Below are 24,979 nucleotides of genomic sequence, written 5' to 3' on the forward strand. Positions count from 1 at the left end.
TGGATTCAGTGCAATCCCTATGAAATTACCAATGGCATTTTTCACAGAATTAGAACAAAAACTTTTACAATTCATATGGAAACATAAAAGACCCTGAATAGCCAAAGCAATTTTGAGAAAGAAAAACAGAGCTGGAGGAATCAGGCTCCGTGACTTCAGACTATACTACAAAGCTACATTTAAGACAGTATGGTACTGGCAAGATCAGTGGAACAGGATAGAAAGCCCAGAGATAAACCCATGCACCTATGGTCACCTAATCTGTGACAAAGGAGGCAAGAACATACAATGGAGAAAAGGCAGCCTCTTCAATAAGTGGTGCTGGGAAAACTGGACAGCGACATGTAAAAGAATGAAATTAGAACACTGCCTAACACCATACACACAAAAAAACACAAAATGGATTAAAGACCTAAATGAAAAACTGGACACTATAAAACTCTTAGAGGAAAACATAGGAAAAACACTCTTTGACATAAATCACAGCAAGATCCTTTTTGACCCACCTCCTAGAGTAATGGAAATAAAAACATAAATAAACAAATGGAACCTAATTAATCTTACAGGCTTTTGCACAGCATAGGAAACCATAATCAAGACGAAAAGACAACCCTCAGAATGGGAGAAAATATTTGCAAACGACACAACTGAGAAGGGATTAATCTCCACAATATACTAACAGCTCATGCGGCTTAGTATCAAAAAAACAAACAACCCCGTCCAAAAATGGGTGGGACACCTAAATAGACATTTCTTCAAAGACGATATACAGATTGCCAACAAACACATGAAAGGATGCTCAACATCACTAATCATTAGAGAAATGCAAATCAGAACCACAGCGTGGTATCACCTCACACCGGTCAGAATGGCCATCATTAAAAAGTCTACAAACAATAAATACTGGAGAGGGTATGGAGAAAAGGGAACCCTCTTGCACTGTTGGTGGGAATGCAAATTGATACAGCCACTATGGAGAACAGTATGGAGGTTCCTTAAAAAACTAAAAATAGAACTACCATATGACCCAGCAATCCCACTACTGGGCATTTACCCAGAGAAAACCATAATTCAAAAAGACACATGTACCCCAGTATTCATTGCAGCACTATTTACAATAGCTGGGACATGGAAACAACCTAAAGGTCCATCAACAGAAGAATGGTTAAAGAAGATGTGGTACATATATACAATGAAATATTACTCAGGAATAAAAATGATAAAAACTGGGTCATTTGTAGAGATGTGGAGGGACCTAGAGTCTGCCATACAGAGTGAAGTAAGTCAGAAAGGGAAAAACAAATATCATATATTAACGCATGTATGTGGAATCTAGAAAAATGGTACAGATGAACCTATTTGCAGGGCAGGGATAGACACATAGATGTAGAGAATGGATGTCTGGACATGGGAGAGGAACAGGAGGGTGGGGTGAATTGGGAGATTAGAATTGACATATATACTACTTTGCATCAAATAGATAGCTAGTGGGAATCTGTGGTATAGCACAGGGAGCTTATCTCGGGGCTCTGTAATAACGACCTTGATGGGTGGGATGGGGGGGAGGGGTAGGAGGTCCAAGAGGGAGGGGATATAGGTATACATAAAGCTGACTCACTTCGTTGTACAGCAGAAATCAGCCTAACATTGTAAAGCAATTATACTCCAATAAAAAGAAAAATGGACAAGGCTTTGATAGACTGGCCAAGAAGAAAAGGCTGAAATTACTAAAATAAAGAATGAAAGAAAGATAATTATAAGAGAATATTATGAACAAGTGTATGCCAACAAACTACATAATTTAGAAAACATGGACAAATTTCTAGGAAGATACAAACTACCAAAACAGACTCGAGTAGAAACAAAGTATGACTAGAACTATAACAAGTGAAGAGATTTAATTAATAATTAAAAACAAAAAAAACAAAGAAAAAAACCTTCCCAGAAAGAAAAGCCTTGGCCCAAATGACTTTACTGGTGAATTCTATCAAATATTTAAAGAATTAGCACAGGTTCTGACAAATTCACCCAAAAAGTAGATGAGGAGGTGACAATTGCCTATTTATTCTCTGAAGCTAGGATTACCCTTATACAAAAACCAGAAAAACACTTGCCAAGAAAGCTACAGACTGGTACCTCATACATATAGATGCAAAAACTACTTAATAAAATACTAGCCACTGACTCCAACAACATATTTAAAAAGTTATAATCCATTACCAAGGGGTATTTATCCCAGGAATGCAAAGTTGGTTCAATTTTTCAAAATCTTTCAACACCATATTAATAGAATAAAGGACAAAGTCTACATGGTCATCACAATAGATGCAGAAAAAGCATTTGACCAAACTTAGCACCCTTTCTTGATAAAACAACTTAAAAAACTAGGATTAGAAGGGAACTTCCTCACCTAATAAACGGCATCTATAAAAAAACTACAGCCAACATCATTCTTAAATGGTGAAAGACTGAAAGTTTTCTCCTTAAGTTTAGGAACAAATAAGACAAGGTTATTTACTTTCACCACTTTTAAGTGACATTTTACCTGAGTTTCTAGCAAGGGAAATTAGGTAAGAAAAGTAATAAAACTCATTCTGATTAGAAAAGAAGTAAAGCTATCTCTGTTCACAAATGACATTATCTTTTCCTTTTTGGGGGGGCTTACTATTAATTGTCCACTCTTTAAATTACATTATCCTTGTGAATAGATAAGTCAGACTTATGTTCTATTGATAGGGATATTGAGGTACAAGTTGGAAATGTTTAGGGAAAAAATTCAGGTATAATTGATTTACAGTATTACATTTCAAGTGTATAACATAGGTCTTCACAGTTCTTAAAGCTTATGTAACCCATTTATAGTTATTATAAAATATTTGCTATCTTACATGTGCTGTATAATATATCCTTGTAGCTTATTTATTTTATACATAGTAGCTTGTACCTCTTACTCCTCCACCCCTATGTTGCCCCTCCCCTCTTCCCTTTCCCCACTGGTAACCTCTGTTTTGTTTTCTATATGTTAGTCTCCATCTTTTTTCTTATATTCACTAGCTTTTTATTTTTTAGATTCCACATATAAGCTATATCATACAGTATTTGTCTTTGTCTGACTTATTTTACTAAGCATAATACCCTCCAATTCAATCCATGTTGTTGCAAATTGCAAAATTTTGTTCCTTTTTATGGCTGAGTTGTATTCCATTGTATACATATACCATATCTTCTTTATCCATTCATTGGTTGATGGACACTTAGGTTGCTTCCATATCTTGTCTATTGTAAACAGTGTTGCTATGAACATTAGGGTGCATGTATCTTTTCAGATTAGTGTGTTTTCTTTGGTATATACCAATGAGTGGAATTGCTGGATCATATGGTAGTTCTATTTTTAGTTTTTTGAGGGACTACCATACACTTTTCCACAATGGATGCACCAATTTACATTCCCACCAACAGGGCAAGAGGGTTCCCTTTTCTCCACACCCTCTCCAGTATTTATTGTTTGTAGATTTTTTGATGATGGCTATTCTGACTGGTGTGAGGTGATACCTCATTGTAGTTTTGATTTGCATTTCTCTAATGATTAGTGATGTTGAGCATCCTTTCATGTGTTTGTTGGCAATCTGTATATCTTCTTTGGAGAAATGTCTATGTAGGTCTTCTGCCCATTTTTGGATTGGGTTGTTTGTTCTTTTGGTATTCAGCTGCATGAGCTCCTTGTATATTTTGGAGATTAATCCTTTGTCAGTTGCTTCATTTGCAAATGTTTTCTCCTATTCTGAGGGTTGTCTTTTGGTCTTGTTTATGGTTTCCTTTGCTGTGCAAAAGCTTTTAAGTTTCATTAGGTCCCATTTGTTTATTTTTGTTTTTATTTCCATTTCTCTAGGAAGTGGGTCATAAAAGGATCTTGCTGTGATTTATGTCATAGAGTGTTCTGCCTATGTTTTCCTCTAAGAGTTTTTTAGTGTCTGGCCTTACATTTAGGTCTTTAATCCATTTTGTGTTTATTTTTGTGTACGGTGTTAGGGAGTGTTCTAATTTCATTCTTTTACATGTAGCTGTCCAGTTTTCCCAGCACCACGTATTGAAGAGGCTGTCTTTTCTCCATTGTATATTCTTGCCTCCTTTATCAAAAATAAGGTGACCATATGTGCATGGGTTTATCTCTGGGCTTTCTATCCTGATCCATTGATCTATATTTCTGTTTTTGTGCCAGTACCATACTGCCTTGATTACTGTAGCTTTGTAGTATAGCCTGAAGTCCAGGAACCTGATTCCTCCAGCTTCGTTTTTCTTTCTCATGATTGCTTTGGCTATTCGGGGTCTTTTGTGTTTCCATACAAATTGTGAAATTTTTTTTCTAGTTCTGTGAAAAATGCCATTGGTAGTTTGATAGGGATTGCACTGAAACTGTAGATTGCTTTGGACAGTATAGTCATTTTCACAATGTTGATTCTTCCAATCCAAGAACATGGTATATCTTTCCATCTGTTTGTATCATCTTTAATTTCTTTCATCAGTGTCTTATAGTTATCTGCATACAGGTATTTTGTCTCATTAGGTAGGTTTATTCCTAGGTATTTTATTATTTTCGTTGCAATGGTAAATGGGAGTGTTTCCTTAATTTCTCTTTCAGATTTTTCAGCATTAGTATATAGGAATGCAAGAGATTTCTGTGCATTAATTTTACATCCTACTACTTTACCAAATTCGTTGATTAGCTCTAGTAGTTTTCTGGTAGCATCTTTAGGATTCTCTATGTGTACTATCATGTCATCTGCAAACAGTGACAGTTTTACTTCTTCTTTTCCAGTTTGGATTCCTTTTATTTCTTTTTCTTCTCTGATTGCTGTGGCTAAAAATTCCAAAACTATGTTGAATAATAGTGGTGAGAGTGGGCAACCTTGTTTTGTTCCTCATCTTAGTGGAAATGGTTTCAGTTTATGCGTCTGTTTTTTCACCAGTAACATACTGTTTTGATTACTGTAGCTTTGCAGTATAGTTTGAAGTCAGATAACATGATATATCCAACTCTTTTCATTTTTCTCAATATTGTTTTGCCTATTCAGGGTCTTTTGTATTTCCATAGAAATTTTAAAATTATTTTCTCTAGTTCTGTAAAAAATTCCATTAGTATTTTTTGTAGAGATTGCATTGAACCTGTAGATTGTCCTGGGTACTATGGTCATTTTAACAATATTGATTCTTCTCGTTTTTGAACATGGTATATCTTTCCACGTGTTTGGTTTAGCTTCAGTTTCTTTCATCAGTTTCTTACAGTTTTCCAACACAGGTCTTATACCTCCTCCTTAGGCAGGTATATTCCTAGATATTTCATTCTTTTTTATGCAGTTGTAGATAGAATTGTTTCCTTAACTTCTCTTTCTGAGAGTTCATTGTTAGTGTACAGAAATGCAACCGATTTCTTTATATTAATTTTGTATGCTGCAACTTTACCAAATTCATTGATGATCTCTGGTAGTTTCCTGGTGGTGTCCTTAGGATTTTCTGTGTATAGTAACATGGCTTCTGCAAACAGTTCTACTTTTTCCTTTCCAATTTGGATTCCTTTTATTTCTTTTTCTTCTCTGCTTGCTGTGCCTACAACTTCAATACTATGTTGAATAAAACTGGTGAGAGTGGGAATCCTGGTCTGATTCTTGATCTTAGAGAATGTGCTTTCAGCTTTTCACCTTGAACATGATGTTAACTGTGGGCTTATCATACATGGCCTTTATTATGTTGAGGTACCTTCCCTCTATACCCGTTGTTTGGAGAGTTTTTATCATAAATGGATGTTGAATTCTATCATAAGATTTTTTTCTGCATCTATTGAGATGATCAAAAGGCTCTTAATCTTCAGTTTGTTAATATGGTATAGCACATTGATAGTTCTGCAGATACTGAAAAATCCTTGCATCCCTGTGATAAATCCCACTTGATCATGGTGTATGGTCATTTAAATGTATTGTTGGATTTGGTTTGCTAATATTTTGTTGAGGATTTTTGCGTCTATATTCATCAGATTTATTGGCTTGTTATTTTTTATTTATTTATTTTTTTGATATCTTTGTCTGGTTTTGGTGTCAGGGTGATTCTGGCCTCATAGAATGAGTTCAGAAGCATTCCTTCCTCTACAGTTTTTTGGAATAGTTTCATCTGATCATGGACTTTGGTTTGTTAGGAGGTTTGGGGGTTTTTTTGTGTATATGTGAGTGTGTCTGTGTTTTTTTGTTTTCTTTTTCTTTTTCCTCATTCAATTTCATTACTCATAATTGGTCTGTTCATATTTTCTGTTTCTTCCTGGTTTAGTCTTGGCAAACTATTGTCTATTTGCCATTGCTGATGAGCTTTTTCTGTGTATAATTTTTATGTTTCTGGTTGTAGCCTTTTCTTTTTTGCTTAGAGAAGTACCTTTATCATGCCTTGCAAAGCTGGTTTGATGCTGAACTCTTTTAGCTTTTGCTTGTCTTTAAAACTTTTGATCTGTTTATCAGATCTGAATGAGAGCCTTGCCAGGTAGTGTTCTTGGTTGTAGGTTTTTTCCTTTCATCACTTTAAATTTCTTGTGCCACTCCCTTCTGGCCTGCAGGGTTTCTTCTGAAGAGACAGCTGAAAGCTTTATGGGAATTCCCTTGTGTGTAACTTGTTGCTTTTTCCTTGCTGCTTTTAATGTTCTCTGTTTATCTTTAATTTTTTTCATTTTAGTTACAATATGCCTTGGTGTGTTGCACTTTGGGTTTTCTTTGGGACTCTCTGTAATTCATGGGCTTGGATGTCTCTTTCCTTTCCCAGATTTAGTAAGCTTTCAGCTATTATGTCTTCAAATATGTTCTCAGCACCTTTCTCTATCCCTTCTTCTGGGACCCATATAATGCAAATGTTAGTGCACTTGATGTTTCCCAGAGATCTCTTAAACTGTCCTCATTTCTCTTCATTCTTTTTTCTTCTTGCTCTTCATTATCAATTATTTACACTACTCTGTCTTCCAGCTCACTGATTCATTACTCTGTATCATTTAGTCTACTGTTGATTCCTTCTAGTGTATTTTTTGTTTGTTATTGTATTCTTTATCTCTGTTTGCTGTCCTTTATATTTTCTAAGTCTTTGTTAATAACTTCTAACTTCTTGCTCTCTGTAGCCATTTTCTCCCAAGTTTTTTGATCATCTTTATGATTGTTACCCTGAACTCTTTCTCAGATAAACTGCCTATCTCCTCGTCACTTAGTTCTTCTGGAATTTTGTCTTCTTACTTCATTTGGAACATGTTCCCCTCTTGCCTCATTTTGCCTAACTTGCTGTTTTTATTTCTGTGTATCAGGTAGGTTGGTTACATTCCTGACCTTAGAGAAGTGGCCTTTTGTAGGGGATGTTCCATGCATCCCACCAGTGCACTCCCTTCTTGTCACCAGAGCTATATGCTCTAGGGGTGTCCCCTATGTGGACTGTGTCATTCTTTCTGTTTTGTGGGCTGACTACTGTGGGTTGTCTGGTAGGCTTGGTTGGCCCCTGGTCTGTTTGGTTGCCCAGCTGTGCCTTGTGCAGAGGTTGCTGTCACTGGTTGGCAGGGCTGCATCATGAGGCAGCTGGCTGCAGAACCCTTGGGACCCCTGGGGCTAGTGCTGTCTCACTAGTGGGCAGATTTGGGGTCCTGGAGATGCTGGGGATGCTGCCCACCCACTAGTGGGTGAAGCCAGGCCCAGGGCTAGTGTCGGCCCACTAGTGGGCAGAGCTGGATCTTGGAGTCTGGCTGCAGAGCCCAGGGTTTCCAGCACTGGTGTTGGACTGCTGGTGGGTGGCACCAGTTCCTGACACAGCTGACTGAGGGGTCCAGGGTGTCCCAAAGCTTGCAGTGGCCTACTAGTGTGTGAGGCCGTGGCCCAGCCAGTCCCAGGGCTAGTGGGTGAGGCTTTTCCAGAGGCTAGAGCAGTCTCACTGATGATGGAGGGCCAGGGTCCAGCTGCTCTCAGGGCAAGATATGGCCTGCTGGTTGGTGGGCTAGGTCTGCAGGCTGAAGCAGGCTTATTGGTGGGCGGGGTCAAGATCCAGCCTGTCCCAGGGCAGGATCTGCCCTGATGGTGGGTGGGCTGGGTTCACAGACTGTGGGGCTATGTTTATCTTGCAGTTGGTATCTGCCTACTGGTGGTGAGGCTGGTCTGGAGTCTAGAGCAGGCTAGCTGGTGGGCGGGGCCAGTGATTCTGGGGCCTATGCCTGCCCACCCAGAGGTGAAGCTGTGTCCTGGGGTCTCTGACTGCAGGACCCTGTGGGTCCCAGGTATAGTCCCTGTAAACTGGTATGTGGTGTCTGGTCCTTGGCCCTCTGGTGGGTATCTGGGGGTGGCTGTGGGCTCAGGGGTCTTAAGGCAGCCTGTTTGATTGTGAGTTGGACTGTGTCACCACCCAGTTATTTGCTTGGCCTGAGGCATCCCAGCACTGGTGCCTCCAGGCTATTGGGCAGGGGTGGACGTGGATCCTGAGGCTAATAAGCTAGAGGGAGGATTCCAAAATAGCAGCTGCCAGCAGCAGTGTCCACCTGGTAGAAGGAGCTCCCCAGAATGGCTGCTGCCAGTGTCTGTGTCCTCAGGGTGAAATGCAGTCACCTTCTGCCTCTCCAGGAGACTCTCCAGATTGGCGGGTGTCGCTGACTCTGGCTTCTTTCACATTAATGCTTCTTCCCTGGGTCCCAGAGCGTGTGAGATTTTCTGTGTGTCCTTTAAGCATGAAGTCTCTATTTCCCCCAGCCCTGTGGGACTCCCAAAAGTAAGCTCCTTTGGCCTTCAAAGCCAAATGTTTCAGAGGTTCGTCTTTCCAGTGCAGGAACCCCAGGCTGGGAGGCCCACTATGGGGCTCAGACCCCTCACTCCTTTGGGAGAACCTCTGCAATTGTAATTATTCTCCTGTTTGTGGGTTGCCTACCTGGAGGTATGGGACTTGACTATATCATGACTTCACCCTTCCTACCCATCTTGTTGTAGTTCCTTTTTTATATCTTTAGCTATAGAAGATCTTTTCTGGTAGGTTCCAGTTTTTTTCATTGATGGTTGTTCTGTAAATAGATGTAATTTTGTTGTGCCTGTGAGAGGAAGTGAGCTCAGTGTCTTTCTAATCTGTCATCTTGGCCGATCTCCCAGATGACATTATTTTGCATCTAGAAAATCCTGTGGAATCCACAAGAAAATTATTAGAGCTAATAAATGAGTACAGGAAAGCTGTAGGATGCAAGTTCAATATACAAATATTATTTGTGTTTTTTTTACTCTAGCTGTGAACAGTATGAAAATGAAATTACAAAGACAGTTCCATTTGCAATAGTGTCAAAAAGAATAAAATATTTAGGAATAAATTTAACAAAAAAGTGTAAAATTTTTCTACAACAAAAATCTGTAAAACATAATTTTAAGAAATTAAAGAGTGCCTAAATAAATGAAAAGATCCATGTTCATGGATTGGAAAACATAATACTTCTAGATGGAAATAGTTCTGAAATTCATCTATAGATTCACTGCAGTCTCTGAAGATGTTCCAAAACTGATGTGGACAACTCTGTGAATATACTAAAAGCCATTGAATTTTACAGTTTGAATGGATGAACTATATGGTATGTGAATTATATCTCAATAAGGCAAAAAAACAAAGGGACAAATCATTTGAATAGAATAGACATTTCTAAAGAAGATATACAGTGGCCAATAAGCATATGAAAACGCACTAAACATTGTTTGTCATTAAGGAAATGTAATGCAAACTACAGTGAAATACTACTTCATACCCACTAGGATGGCTGTAATCAAACAGATGAGCAATAATGACAAGTAGTGGTATGTGGAAATAGTGCATGGAACCCTCCTACTTGCTGTTGAGAATGTAAAATGGTGCGTCTGCTTTGGAAAACAGCTGGCAGTTTCTCAAAAACTTGAACATAGGTTTACCGTGTGATCCAGTAATTCCAACAGGTATATATCCAAGTTAATGGAAAACCTATGTCTATGCAAAAAGTTGTACATGAATGTTCATGGCAGCATTATTCATAATAGTTAAAAGTGCAAAGGACCCCCAGTAGTCCATTAACTGAAGAATGGATAAATAAAATGTGGTTTATTCATACAAAGGAATAGTGTTCAGTCATAAAAAGAAATAAAGTACTGATACATACTACAACATGGATGAATCTTGAAAACCTTATGCTAAGTGAAAGATTCCAGATACAAAAGGCTACATATTATATGATTCCTTTTACATGAAGTGTCCAAGATAAACACATTCATAGAGACAGGAAATAGATTAGTTGGTTTCTAGGGGCTGAGGGCAGGGGGAATGAGTAAGGCTGTAATGCTTACAGAGGTTTCTTTTTGGAGTGATGAAATATTCTGGAATTAGATATTAGTTACGATTGCACAACTTTATAAATGTGCTAAAACCCACTGAATTGTATAATTTAACAGGGTGAATTTTATGGTATGGTGAGTTGTAGTTCAACAAGAACCACCAACATATAAACACCTTAAAGATACAACTTGCTGCTGGCATAGCTTGAAGCCACCAGCCTATATCTGTGTAAATCAAAATCTGGATTCCAGTATGTGTGTAAAAAGTTCTCAGTATAATTGACTGCAGTAAAATAGTGCACTAATAATGTTCTTTTGGGTGACAAGGTGCCTGAAGTGTCCAGCACAGTCCCAGTGTGTTCTGTCAGTGGGTTGTCGGAAAAGAGTATTAGGGCAGTGCACGTTATGGTTCAGGTTTTTGTTTTTGTTTTGTTTGTTTTTTTTTTTGGTTTAAACTATTTAAAGACAGTCATGGTATTTCTGACATCTCCTTATTCCAGGGGTGTGGCATGAAGAATGATTGAAAGTTTCCCTAGTAAATGTCTTTCCCAGTAATTGCTATCCCTAACAGTGTTAGAATTTTCTAAAATTAATTAATTAATTATTTTGGCTGCGTTGGGTCTTCATTGCTGCGTGCAGGCTTTCTCTAGTTGCGGTGAGTGGGAGCTACTCTTCATTGCGGTGTGCGGGCTTCTCATTGCAGTGGCTTCTCTTGTTGCAGAGCACGGTCTGTAGTCATGTGGGCTTCAGTAGTTGTGGTGCATGGGCTCAGTAGTTGTGGCGCATGGGCTTAGTTGCCGCATAGCATGTGGGATCTTCCCGGACCAGGGCTCGAACCTGTGTCCCCTGCATTGGCAGGCGGATTCTTAACCACTGCGCCACCAGGGAAGTCCCTCTATTTTGTTTTTAAGAATTTTCTGTTGAAAACACAGCAAAGCCTAATTCGAGGTGCTTAAAGTTTGTTCTTAATTTTGTTAAAGATTTGTCACATTATAAACTATTGAAGCATATTTATTTTCAGCTTTATTTCTGGAATTAATTTAGAGAATTATGACTCTTTCTCTACAACCAATCAACAAAGCCACCAGTACCCAATAAACAAGGTTCTGGGGGGAACACATGTATCATCAAAAATGGAACTGAGTCCTGGTCTGCCGATTCAACTATCTACTTGATAAGAATGTCTGTTAAGCCCTCTATGAAAAAGAAATTATTATATTTATAGTGGGAAGTTAGAATTTTTTTATTCATTGCAGAGGCCACTTAAAAAATTCACTAGAAGTTATCACTCAGATTCAAGGTTATATACATCACATATTGCTTGTTAGTCAAAGGATGGACAGTCCTAATGGTAAATTGGATGTGCAGGATGACCTTAGATATTTGCCTTTATTGCACTTATTAGACATTTCCAAATATGTGATTTTATGCAATTTGAGAAGTAGTATAGGATTCACTTATTGTTATTTTTTTCAGTTGTTTTTAAAAAACTAATGTTAGTTGAATTTCATTTGTAAATGTAAAACAAAAGAGAAGCATTAGTCTAGGATTTCAGACTGAAAATGAACTTGAAACCCTAGGCTGAACAAATAAATAGGAGTAGTATTAATGGGTGATTTCTAGTCAGGAATCTCTGTCCTTTCATGAGAAATTCAAGACAACAAAGCTAGTTTCCCTAAATGCAGCCCATTCATTGCAGCCTACAAAGCCCCTGAGATAATGTCAGGCTTTTTCTCCTCTTTGGAATAAAAAAAGATGTCCCAAAAGGAAAGAAAAAAATGTGGTTCTAAATGAAATATCCATTCAAACTGTTGCATGTAGTGCCTTTCAGCTTATCATTTTACCTTATTTTTTCACCGAATGACAGTTTTAGGTAATAGCTTAGATTCAACTCACGGGCTTTTACCAGTGCTGTGTGAAGCTGTAGAATCACAGAATGGATCTAAGAATCTCAGGACTTGAGAGAGAGGGTATATTCTAATAATGCTTTTAAGGTTGACCAAAAAATCCCCCCAATTTTGGTTTTCTCTTCAAAAAATTGCCTTAAATAAATTGTTTATGAGCCTTTAAAATTTTTTTCTGTTGCCTCTCTGAAAGGCTAAAACAGCTTTTGATAACCGTTATCATTCAAACTAGGTGGAAATATCTATCAAAATGCAGAGGGATCACTGTTCCCAAACTATGAGAGATTAGATGTCAGTAGTTAGTTGTATTATCATGTTAAATATTTATTTCTTATTTTTCTCACGTTCTGAACCATTTTAGTATAAAGCGGCAAGGATCTAATAAAGCATAAAATCAGTCGTTTCAAATATACAGCCAACACAATGAAAGTCAGAGTGAGGAATACCAAGTTGTTGCAAAACAACATAAAATTCATAGCGGGAAAAAGAGGCTTTTGCCCCAGATCACCCAGAGAACTTTCTGACGTATATTTGCTATTTCTCTAAAATCGTTTTCCTACTATTTTGTTTCTAGATTTCCCATTATGTAAACCCTCACCTTTGCTTAAATTATTGTGCTATTGGAAATATTTTTAATCTTGAGAAATTTTCTTAAATTTCTAGATTATGGTAAAAGGGTACTATTTTTCTCAATCTCAAATGCCAAAATCAAATGGGAATAGATCAAACTTGGGATGTTCAATCAAACAGATAATGGCCTTGACGTATTCTTTCCAGAAAAGACTGAGAGAAAAACGATGTTTTCCTCTCTGCTCTCACCTCACTAAACTTTCCCTCTTTTTTAGTATTCTCTTGGGGAGATTTCCTTTTTACACTAGAACTCTTGCCTTGGAAATTTACCATTTCTTAAGTGGTGTCATCTATTAAAATCATTTCAGTGTTGTGTTTTCAACACTGCGAAGTAGATACTGTCATCTTTCATGTTGGAAACGGAGACCTGAAAGGTTAATTGAATTGCTCAGGATCCCATAGTAATCGACAACCTTGCGATTTAACTTTTCAGACCTGACACTGACTTACCCAGAATGTTGTCTGTAGTGTAGATCTTCACAATTTTCGAGCAGCAATATAATCTCTTGGTTCCTGTTATTCCTTCTCTTTCTTTCTTGTCCAGTTTCTTTGAATTCTCAGCTTTCACCCATGTTCAAAAGACTGTCATATTTCCATTTATAGCGTCTTCTGCTTCTCTCATTAAACAAACTGTTTCTACTATTGCTTACGTTGCTCCACCCGGTCAGTATGGCTTCCATAATTTCTGTACAGTGTTAAGAGAGCAAACCTCAGAGTTTAAGTTTGGTCAAATACATTGCTTTTTGTTTTCATCCTTTCTAAAACCCTCATTGCTCAAGTCTAATAAGGTTCTTCAAAGATTCACTGGCTTTTTGCTTTTGTACCGTGGGGGTAGCTTCCACCCCTGTACAGCATCAAGGTTGCCTCTCTGAAAAGGATCCATCTTTCAGGATTCTGCTGTGGAGCTGTGCAGGGGCCACATTGCTTACAACAGGTCTCTCCCCATTCCTAATCTCAATATTTCACCCTACCTTCCTGCTTTAAAAAGGAGCTTTTCTCTGTTCTTCCTCCAGGATGCCTAGCTTTCACAATATATTGAAATTTTTAAAATTTTTTACTGGAATAATAAACACATATTTTTAAAAAAATTTATGAAGAGAAACAAGAAGTTATTTCCATCCCTCCCTATTCCCCTCAGTAACTGTTTCTTCTTTAATTCACGTAGCTATTTCTAACAAATAGATATGCACTGCTGTTTTCTGAATTATCAGTATTTGGGTATTGTATACTAACTTTTTTTTTTTAATGAATTTATTTATTTATTTTTGCCTGCACTGGGTCTTTGTTGCTGCGCACAGGCCTTCTGTAGTTGCGGTGAGCAGGGGCAACTCTTCGTTGCCATGCATGGGCTTCTCATTGCGGTGGCTTCCCGTGTTGCGGAGCATGGGCTCTAGGCGTGTGGGCTTCAGTAGTTGTGGCACGTGGGCTCAGTAGTTGTGGCTCTCGGGCTCTAGAGTGCAGGCTCAGTAGTTCTGGCGCATGGGCGTAGTTGCTCCACGGCATGTGGGATCTTCCAAGACTAGGGCTTGAACCCATGTCCCCTGCATCGGCAGGCAGATTCTTAACCACTTGCCACCAGGGAAGTCCACTGGAACTATTCTAATGAGAAGGTAAAACTGGATTAATTCTCCAATTTCTATTGTGTTTGTCACTGTTCCCAGCTGTACTTTTTAGTTTACTATCTGAGAGATTTTTCTTAACTTTGTCTTCCACCACTTATATTAACATGTTTATTTTGGTCAGCATATTTTTTTAACATCTTTATTGGAGTACAATTGCTTTACAATGGTGTGTTAGTTTCTGCTTTATGACAAATTGAATTAGCTATACATATACATATATCCCCATATATCTTCCCTCTTGCGTCACCCTCCCTCCCACCCTCCCTATGCCACCCCTCTAGGTGGTCACAAAACACTGAGCTGATCTCCCTGTGTTATGTAGCTGCTTCCCAGTAGCTATCAATTTTACATTTAATAGTGTATATATGTCCATGCCACTCTCTCACTGTGTCCCAGTTTACCCTTCCCCCTCCCTGTATCCTCAAGTCTGTTCTCTAGTAGGTCTGCTTCTTTATTCCCATCCTGCTCCTAGGTTCTTCATAACCTTTTTTTTTTTTAGATTCCATACATATGTGTTAACATACAGTATTAGTTTCCCTCTTTCTGACTTACTTCACTCTGTATGAGAGACTCTAGGTCCATCACCTCACTCCAAATAACTCAATTTCGTTTCTTTTTATGGCTGAGTAATATTCCATTGCATATATGTGCCACATCTTCTTTACCCATTCATCTGTCGATGGACACTTAGGTTGCTTCCATGTCCTGGCTATTGTAAATAGAACTGAAATGAACATTGTGGTACATGACTCTTTTTGAATTATGGTTTTCTCAGGGTATATGCCCAGTAGTGGGATTGCTCGGTCGTAATATTTTTAGTTTCTTAAGGAACCTCCATACTGTTCTCCATAGTGGCTGTATCCATTTACATTCCCACCAAAAGTGCAAGAGGGTTCCCTTTTCTCCATACCTTCTCCAGCATTTATTGTTTGTAGATATTTTGATGATGGCCATTCTGACTGGTGTGAGGTGATACCTCATTGTAGTTTTGATTTGCATTTCTCTAATGAATAGTGATGTTGAGTATCCTTTCATGTGTTTGTTGGCAATCTGTATATCCTCTTTGGAGAAATGTCTATTTAGGTCTTCTGCCCGCTTTTGGATTGGGTTGTTTGTTTTGTTGATATTGAGCTGCATGTGCTGCTTGTAAATTTTGGAGATTAATCCTTTGTCACTTGCTTCATTTGCAAATGTTTTCTTCCATTCTGAGGGTTATCTTTTCATCTTATTTATGGTTTCGTTTGCTTTGCAAAAGATTTAAGTTTCATTAGGTCCCATTTGTTTATTTTTGTCTTTATTTCCATTTCTCTAGGAAGTGGGTCAAAAAGGATCTTGTTGTGATTTATGTCAAAGAGTGTTCTGCCTATGTTTTCCTCTAAGAGTTTAATAGTTTCTGGCCTTACATTTAGGTCTTTAATCCATTTTGAGTTTAATTTTGTGTATGGTGTTAGGGAGTGTTCTAATTTCATTCTTTTACATGTAGCTGTCCAGTTTTCCCAGCACCACTTATTGAAGAGGCTGTCTTTTCTACATTGTATATTCTTGCCTCCTTTATCAAAAATGACCGTATGTGCGTGGGTTTACCTCTGGGCTTTCTATCCTGTTCTCTTGATCTATATTTCTGTTCCTGTGCCAGTACCATACTCTCTTGATTACTGTAGCTTTGTAGTATAGTCTGAAGTCAGGGAGCCTGATTCCTCCAGATCCATTTTTTCTTTCTCAAGATTGCTTTCACTATTCGGGGTCTTTTGTGTTTCCATACAAATTGTGAATTTTTTTGTTCTAGTTCTGTGAAAAATGCCAGTGGTAATTTGATAGGGATTGCATTGAATCTGTAGATTGCTTTGGGTAATATAGTCATTTTCACAGTGTTGATTCTTCCAATCCAAGAACATGGTCTATCTCTCCATCTGTTTGTATCAACTTTAATTTCTTTCATCAGTGTCTTACAATTTGCTGCGTACAGGTCTTTTGTCTCCTTAGGTAGGTTTATTCCTCATTATTTTATTCTTTTTGTTGCAGTGGTAAATGGGAGTGTTTCCTTAATTGCTCTTTCAGATTTTTCAGCATTAGTGTATAGGAATGCAAGAGATTTCTGTGCATTAATTTTGTATCCTGCTACTTTACCAAATTCATTGATTAGCTCTAGTAGTTTTCTGGTAGCATCTTTAGGAATCTCTGTGTATAGTATCATGTCATCTGCAAACAGTGACAGCTTTACTTCTTCTCTTCCAATTTGGATTCCTTTCATTTCTTTTTCTTCTCTGATTGCTGTGGCTAAAACTTCCAAAACAATGTTGAATAATAGTAGTGAGAGTGGGCAGCCTTGTCTTTTTCCTGAGCTTAGTGGAAATGGTTTCAGTTTTTCACCACTGAGGACGATGTGGCTGTGGTTTTGTCATATATGGCCTTTATTATGTTGAGAAACGTTCCCTCTATGCCTACTTTCTGGAGGGTTTTTATTATAAATAGCTGTTTAATTTTTTTGAAAGCTTTTTCTGCATCTATTGAGATGATCATATGTTCTTTTTTTCTTATTAGTCATCCATTTTATACATATCAGTGTATACATGTCAATCCCAATCTCCCAGTTCATCACACCACAGCCCCCACTCCCTGTTGCTTTCCCACCTTGGTGTCCATGGGTTTGTTTTCTACTTCTGTGTCTCAATTTCTGCTCTGCAAAGCGGATCATGTGTACCATTTTCTAGGTTCCACATATATGTGTTAATATACGATATTTGTTTGATCATATGGTTTTTATTCTTCAGTTTGTTAATATAGTGTATCACATTGATTGATTTGTGTATATTGAAGAATCGTTGCATTCCAGGGATAAAGGCCACTTGATCTTGGTGTATGATCCTTTTAATTTGCTGTTGGATTCTGTTTGCTAGTATTTTGTTGAGGATTTTTGTATCTATGTTCATCAGTGATATTGGCCTGTAGCTTTCTTTCCTTGTGACATCTCTGTCTGGTTTTTGTATCAGGGTGATGGTGCCCTCATAGAATGAGTTTGGGAGTTTTCCTCCCTCTGCTGTATTTTGGAAGAGTTTGAGAAGGATAGGTGTTCTCTCTTCTCTAAATATTTGATAGAATTCACCTGTGAAGCCATCTGTTCCTGGTTTTTTTTTTTGTTGGAAGATTTTTAACAACAGTTTCAATATCATAGCTTGTGATTGGTCTGTCCATATTTTCTATTGCTTCCTGGTTCATTCTTGGAAGGTTGTGCTTTTCTAAGAATTTGTCCATTTCTTCCAGGTTGTCCATTTTATTGGCATATAGTTGCTTGTAGTAATCTCTCATGATCCTTTGTATTTCTGCAGTGTCAGTTTTTAGTTCTCCGTTTTCATTTCTAATTCTATTGATTTGAGTCTTCTCCCTTTTTTACTTGATGAATCTGGTTAATGATTTATCCATTTTGTTTGTCTTCTCAAAGAACTAGCTTTTAGTTTTATTGATCGTTGTTATTGTTTCCTTCATTTCTTTTTCATTTATTTCTGATCTGATTTTTATGATTTCTTTCCTTCTGCTAACTGGAGGGTTTTTTGTTCTTCTTTCTTTAATTGCTTTAGGTGTAGGGTTAGGTGGTTTATTTGAGATTTTTTTGTTTCTTAAGGTAGGATTGTATTGCTATAAACTTCCCTCTTAGAACTGCTTTAGCTGCATCCCATAAGTTTTGGGTCGTCATGTTTTCGTTGTCATTTGTTTCTAGGCATTTTTTGATTTCCTCTTTGATTTCTTCAGTGATCTCTTGGTTATTAGGTAATGTATTGTTTAGCCTCCATGTTTTTATATAATTTTTTTTACAGATTTCTTCCTCTGATAGATATCTAGTCTCATAGTGTTATATTCAGAAAAGATACTTGATATTATTTCAGTTTTCTTAAATTTACCAAGGCTTGATTTGTGACCCAAGATATGGTCTATCCTGGAGAATGTTCCATGAGCACCTGAGGAAAGTGTATTCTGTTGTTTTTGCATGGAATGTCCTATAAATATCAATTAAGTCCATCTTGTTTAATATATCATTTAAAGCTTGTGTTTCCTTATTTATTTTCATTTTGGGTGATCTGTCCATTGGTGAAAGTTGGGTGTTAAAGTCCCCTACTATGATTGTGTTACTGTCGATTTCCCTTTTATGGCTGTTAGCATTTGCCTTATGTATTGAGGTGCTCCTATGTTGGGTGCATAAATACTTACAATTGTTATATCTTCTTCCTGGATTAGTCCCTTTATCATTATGCAGTGTCCTTCCTTGTCTCTTCTAACAGTCTTTATTTTAAAGTCTATTTTATCTGATATGAGAATTGCTACTCCAGCTTCTTTTTTTGATTTCTATTTTCATGGAATATCTTTTTCTACCCCCTCACTTTCAGTTTGTATGTGTCCCTAGGTCTGATGTAGGTCTCTTGTGGACAGCATATATTCAGGTCTTGTTTTTGTATCCATTCAGCCAGTCTGTGTCTTTTGGTTGGAGCATTTCATCCACTTATATTTACGGTAATTATTGATATGTGTGTTCCTATTTCAATTTTCTTAATTGTATTGGGTTTGTTTTTGTCGGTCTTTTTCTTCTCTTGTGTTTCCTGCCTAGAGAAGTTCCTGTAGCGTTTGTTGTAAAGCTGGTTTGGTTGTGCTGAATTCTCTTAGCTTTTGCTTGTCTGTAAAGCTTTTTATTTTTCTGTCAAATCTGAATGATATTCTTGCTCTGTAGAGCAATCTTGGTTGTAGGTTTTTCCCTTTCATCAATTTAAATACATATTGCCACTCCCTCTGGCCTGCGGTGTTTCTGCTGAAAAATCAGCTGATAACCTTATAGGGATTCCCTTGTATGTTTTTTGTTGCCTTTCCCTTGCTGCTTTTAATATTTTTTCTTTGAATTTAATTTTTATAGCTTTGATTAAGATGTGTCTTGGCATGTTTCTCCTTGGATTTATCCTTTTTAGAACTCTCTGCGCTTCCTGGACTTTGGTGACTATTTCCTTTCCCATATTAGGGAATTTTCAACTATAATCTCTTCAAATATATTTTCAGACCCCTTTCTTTTTCTCTTCTTCTTCTGGGACCCCTATAATTTGAATGTTGGTGCGTTTAATGTTGTTCCAGAAGTCTCTGAGACTATGCTCATTTCTTTTCATTCTTTATTCTGCTTCTCAGCAGTTATTTCCACCATTCTCTTTTCCAGCTCACTTATTCATTCTTCTGCCTCAGTTATTCTGCTATTGTTTCCTTCTAGTGTAGTTTTCATTTCAGTTATTGTGGTGTTCATCAGTGTTTGTTTGTTCTTTAGTTCCTCTAGGTCCTTGTTAAACATTTGTTGTATTTTCTCAATCCATGCCTCCATTCTATTTCTGAGATTTTGGATCATCGTTACTATCATTCCTCTGAATTATTTTCCATTTAGAATGCCTATTTCCTATTCATTTATTTAGTTTTGTAAGTTTTTACCTTGTTTCGTCTTCTGTAGCATATTTCTCTGTTGTCTCATTTTTGTTGATGGGTGGAGCTGTGTTCCTGTCTTGCTGGTTGTTTGGCCTGAAGCGTCCATCACTGGGGCTTGCAGACAGCTGGGTGGGGCCAGATTGTGGTGCCAAGATGAGGACCTCCAGGAGAGCTCACACAATTAGTATTCCCTGGTGCCTAAAGTTCTCTGGTAGTCCAGTGGCTCATATTTGGTGGTGACACCACAGGACCTCAGGCCTGACCTCTGGCCTGTGAACCAAGACCTCGCAAGCTGCCCGGCATTACCAAAACGAAAAAGAAAAGAAAACAAGAGATAAAGCGTAAGGCACGTAATAAAAACAGAAACAAAAACGAACACATACACAGATAAAAAAAAAAAAGAAAAGAAACAGACAAGTAAAACCCAAGGGAAATAACAAAAGCACATCCAAGCAAGCAAAAATCAAACAAACAAGCAAACAAAAAAAACAAGGAAAGCAAATATGAAACACCCAAACAAGAGAGCCCCCAAACCAAAACCAGTAATAAAAGCAAAACAAACCTAAACAGAAAACAAAAAAAGAAAAAGGAAAAGAAAAGCCAGTTGTGCAGGAATTTTCTTGTCTCCTTAGGTGTCCAAGATTCTCCACTAGTGTTCAGCAGGTCCTCTGTGGCAGTCGTTCTGGTGTATTCTTGATGTATTTGTGAGGAGATGCGAACTCCACACCTTCTATTCCACCATCTTGACTCCACCCAAATAATCACTTTACATGTAAATGGAATGAACACTCCAATCAAAAGACATAGGCTCGCTAAACGAATGAATGAGAAAAAGGACCCATCTATATGCTGCATACAAGAGATTCATTTCAAAGCTAAAGACACAGAGACTGAAAGTGAAAGGATGGAAAAAGATATTCCATGCAAATGGAAATTACAAAAACCTGGGGTAGCAATACTCATATAAGAAAAAACAGACTTTACTAATTAAACCTAGAAGTTTTTGCACAACTATGGAAACCATAAACAAAACGAAAAGACAACCCACAGAGTGGGAGAAAATATTTGCAAACAAAGCAATGGACAAGGGATTAATCTCCAAAACATATAAAGAGCTCACGCAACTCAATGTCTAAAAAACAAACAACCCAACCAAAAAATAGGCAGAAGTTGTAGATAGACGTTTCTCTAGAGAAGACATACAGATGGTCAAAAAGCACATGACGGGCTTCCCTGGTGTCGCAGTGGTTGAGAGTCCACCTGCCGATGCAGGGGACATGTGTTCATGCCCCAGTCCGGGAAGATCCCACGTGCTGTGGAGTGGCTAGGCCCATGAGCCATGGCCGCTGAGCCTGCGAGTCTGGAGCCTGTGCTCCGCCAAGTGAGAGGCCTGCGTACTGCAAAAAAAAAAAAAAAAAAGCACATGACAAGATGCTCAGCATCTCTAATTATTAGAGAAATCCAAATCAAAACTACAATGAGGTATCACCTCACACTAGTCAGAATGGCCATTGTCAAAAAGTCTACAAACAGTAAATGCTGGAGAGGGTGTGGAGAAAAGGGAACCCTCTTGTGCTGTTGGTGGGAATGTAAATTGTTACAGCCACTAGGAAGAACAGTATGGAGGTTCCTTAAAAAACTAAAAATAGAACTACCCTATGACCCAGCAGCCTTACTCCTGGGAATATATCTGGAGAAAACTGTACTTTGAAAATATACATGCACTTCAGTGTTCATTGCAGCACTATTTACAATAGCCAAGCCATGGAAGCAACCTAAATGTCCATCAGCAGATGAATGCATTAAGAAGGTGTGGTACATATATACAATTGAATATTACTCAAACATAAAACAGAATAAAATAATGCCATTTCATCAACATGGATGGATCTAGAGATTATCATACTAGGTGAAGTAAGTCAGACAAAGAAAATATATGATATCACTTATATGTGAATCTAAAATAATGATACAAATGAACTTATTTAAAAAAACAGACTTTAAAACAAAGACTATAAAAAAAGGAAAAGGAAAATACATAATGATAAAGAGGTCAATCCAAGAAGAGGATATAACACTTGTAAATATATGTGCCCCCAACATAGGACACCTAAATACGTAAAGCAAGTATTGACAGATACCTAAAGACATAGAGCAAATTTTGACAGACATAAGGGGAGAAAATGACAGTAATACAATGTAGTACAGGATTTTAATATCCCACTTACATCAGTATATAGATCATCCAGACAGAAAATCAATAAGGAAACCCTGGCCTTAAACAACATATTAGACCAGAATGACCAAGTAGATATCTAGAAAACATTCCAATCAAAAACAGGGGAATGCACATTCTTTTCAAGTGCACCTGGGACATTCTCCAGGATAAATCACATGCTAGGACACAAAACAAGTCTTTATAAGCTTAGGAAGATTGATATCATGTCAGCTGTCTTTTCTGACCGCAATGGTATACTAGAAATTAATTATAGGAAGAAAACTGGGAAAACACGTGGAGACTAAAAAATATGATACTAAAACAAAAGCAAAAACAAACAAAACAACAACAACAAAGGATCAATGAAAAAACCAAAGAGGAAATCAGAAAATACCTTGGAATGAATGAAAGTAGAAATGCAACTTTCCAAAATCTATGGGATGCAGCAAAAGCAGTTCTAAGAGGAAAGTTCAGAGAGATGTATGTGTAAATCAAGGAACACAAAAAAATCTCAAATAAATAACCTAAATGTATACCTGAAGTAATTAGTAAAAGAAGAACAAACAAAGCCTAAAGTTAATAAAGAAAGGATATAATAAAGATAAGAGTGGAAAAAAATGAAATAGAGACTAAAAAATAGAAAATATCAATGAAACTAAGAGCTGGTTCTTTGAAAAGATAAACAAAATTGACAAACCTTTAGCCAGACCCATCAAGAAAAAGAGTCCAAATAAATAAAATTAGAAATGGAAGAGGAAAAATTACAACCAATATCACAGAAATACAGTCATAGGAGAATTCTGTGAATAGTTATACACCAACAAATTAGGTAACCTAGAAGCAATGGATGAATTTCTAGAAACATACAATCTTCTAAAGAGTGAATCAGGAAGAAATAGAAAATCTGAACAGACCAAATACTAGTAGTGAAATTGAATCAGTAATAAAAAAACTCCCAACAAACAAAAGTCCAGGACCAGATAGCTTCACCTGTGAATTCTACCAAATAATTAAAGAAGAGTTAGTACCTATTTTTCTCAAATACTCCAAAAAATTTAAGAAGTGGAAATGCTTCCAAGCTCATTCAACAAGGCCAGCATCACTCTGATACCAAAACCAGCCAAGAATATCACAAAAAAAGAAAATTATAGGCCAACACACCTGATGAACATAGATGGAAAAACCCTCAAAAAATTATTAGCAAACTAAATTAAAAATATATTAAAAGGATACATTATGATGGTTCGATATCTGCAAATCAGTCAATGTGATACATATACCACATTAACAAAAGGAAAGACACCAAGTCACATGATCAATTCAACATCCATTCCTGATGAAAACTCTCAAGAAACTTGTATAGAGGGAACACATCTCAACATAATAAGGTCATAAAGTTCAAACCCACAGCTAACATCATACTCAGTGGAGAAAAGCTGAAAGGTTTTCCTCTAAGATCAGGAATAGGACAAGGATGCTCACTCTTGCCACTGTTACTCAGCATAGTGTTTGAAATACTATCTGCAACAATCAGATAATAAAAAGAGATAAAATGCATCCAAATTGGAAAGGAGGAAGCAATACTGTCACTTTTTGCAGATGAAGTGATACTACATATATAAAATCCTAAAAACTGCACCAAAAAACTATTAGAACTAATAAATAAATTCAGTAAAGTTGTAGCATACAAAATAAACATACAGAAATCTGTTGCATTTCTATATACTAATAAACTATCATAAAAAGAAATTAAGAAGTACATTTCATTTATAATTGTGTCAAAAAGAATAAAATACCTAGAAATAAATATAACCAAGGAGGTGCAAGACTTGTACTCTGAAAACTATGACATTGATGAAAGAAATTGAAGACAAAAGAAAGAAATGGAAAGATATCCTGTACTCATGGATCAGAATAATTAATACTGTTCAAATGTCTGTAGTACCCAAAGCAATCTACAGATTCAGTGCAATCCCTGTTAAAGTACCTATATTATTTTTCACAGAATTAGAACAAATAATCCTAAAATTTGTATAAAACCACAAAAGATCCCCAATAGCCAAAGTAATGTTGAGGAAGAAGAACAAAGCTAGAGGTATGATATTCTCCCTGACTTCATACTGTACTACAAGGCTACAGTAATCAAAACAGTATGGTACTGGTACAAAAACAGACATATTGATCATTGGAACAGAATACAGATCCCAGGAATAAATCTATGCATATATGATCAATTAGTTTATGACAAAGGAGGTAAGAATATTCAATGGGGAAAAGGCAGTCTCTTCAATAAATGGTATTGAGAAAACTGGACAGCTACTTGTAAAAGAATGAAACTAGACCATTTTCTTACATCATTTACAAAAGTAAATTCAAAGTCAATTAAAAACTTAAAAGTATGATGTGAAACTGTAAACTCCTAGAAGAAAACATAGGTAGTTTGCTCTTTGACGTCAGTCTTAGAAATGTATTTTTCGATCTGTCTCCTCAGGCAAGGGCAACAAAAGCAAAGATGAACAAATGGGACCACATCAAACTAAAAAGCTCTTGCACAGCATAGGAAACCATCAACAAAAAGAAAAGGCGACCTACTGAATGGGAGAAAATATTTGCAAATGGCATGTTGATAAGGGGTTAATATCCAAAATATGTAAAGAACTTAAACAACCACAACGTTGCCTCATACCAATAAGAATGGATATTATCAAAACAACAAGAAACAAGTGTTGGTGAGGATGTAGAGGAAAGGGAATGCTCATGCCCTGTTGGTAGGAATGTAAATTTGATACAGCCACTATGGAAAACAGTATGAATGTTCCTTAAAAAATTAAA

Source organism: Orcinus orca, chromosome 6, assembly GCF_937001465.1.
Source record: "Orcinus orca chromosome 6, mOrcOrc1.1, whole genome shotgun sequence".
Taxonomy (NCBI): domain Eukaryota; kingdom Metazoa; phylum Chordata; class Mammalia; order Artiodactyla; family Delphinidae; genus Orcinus; species Orcinus orca.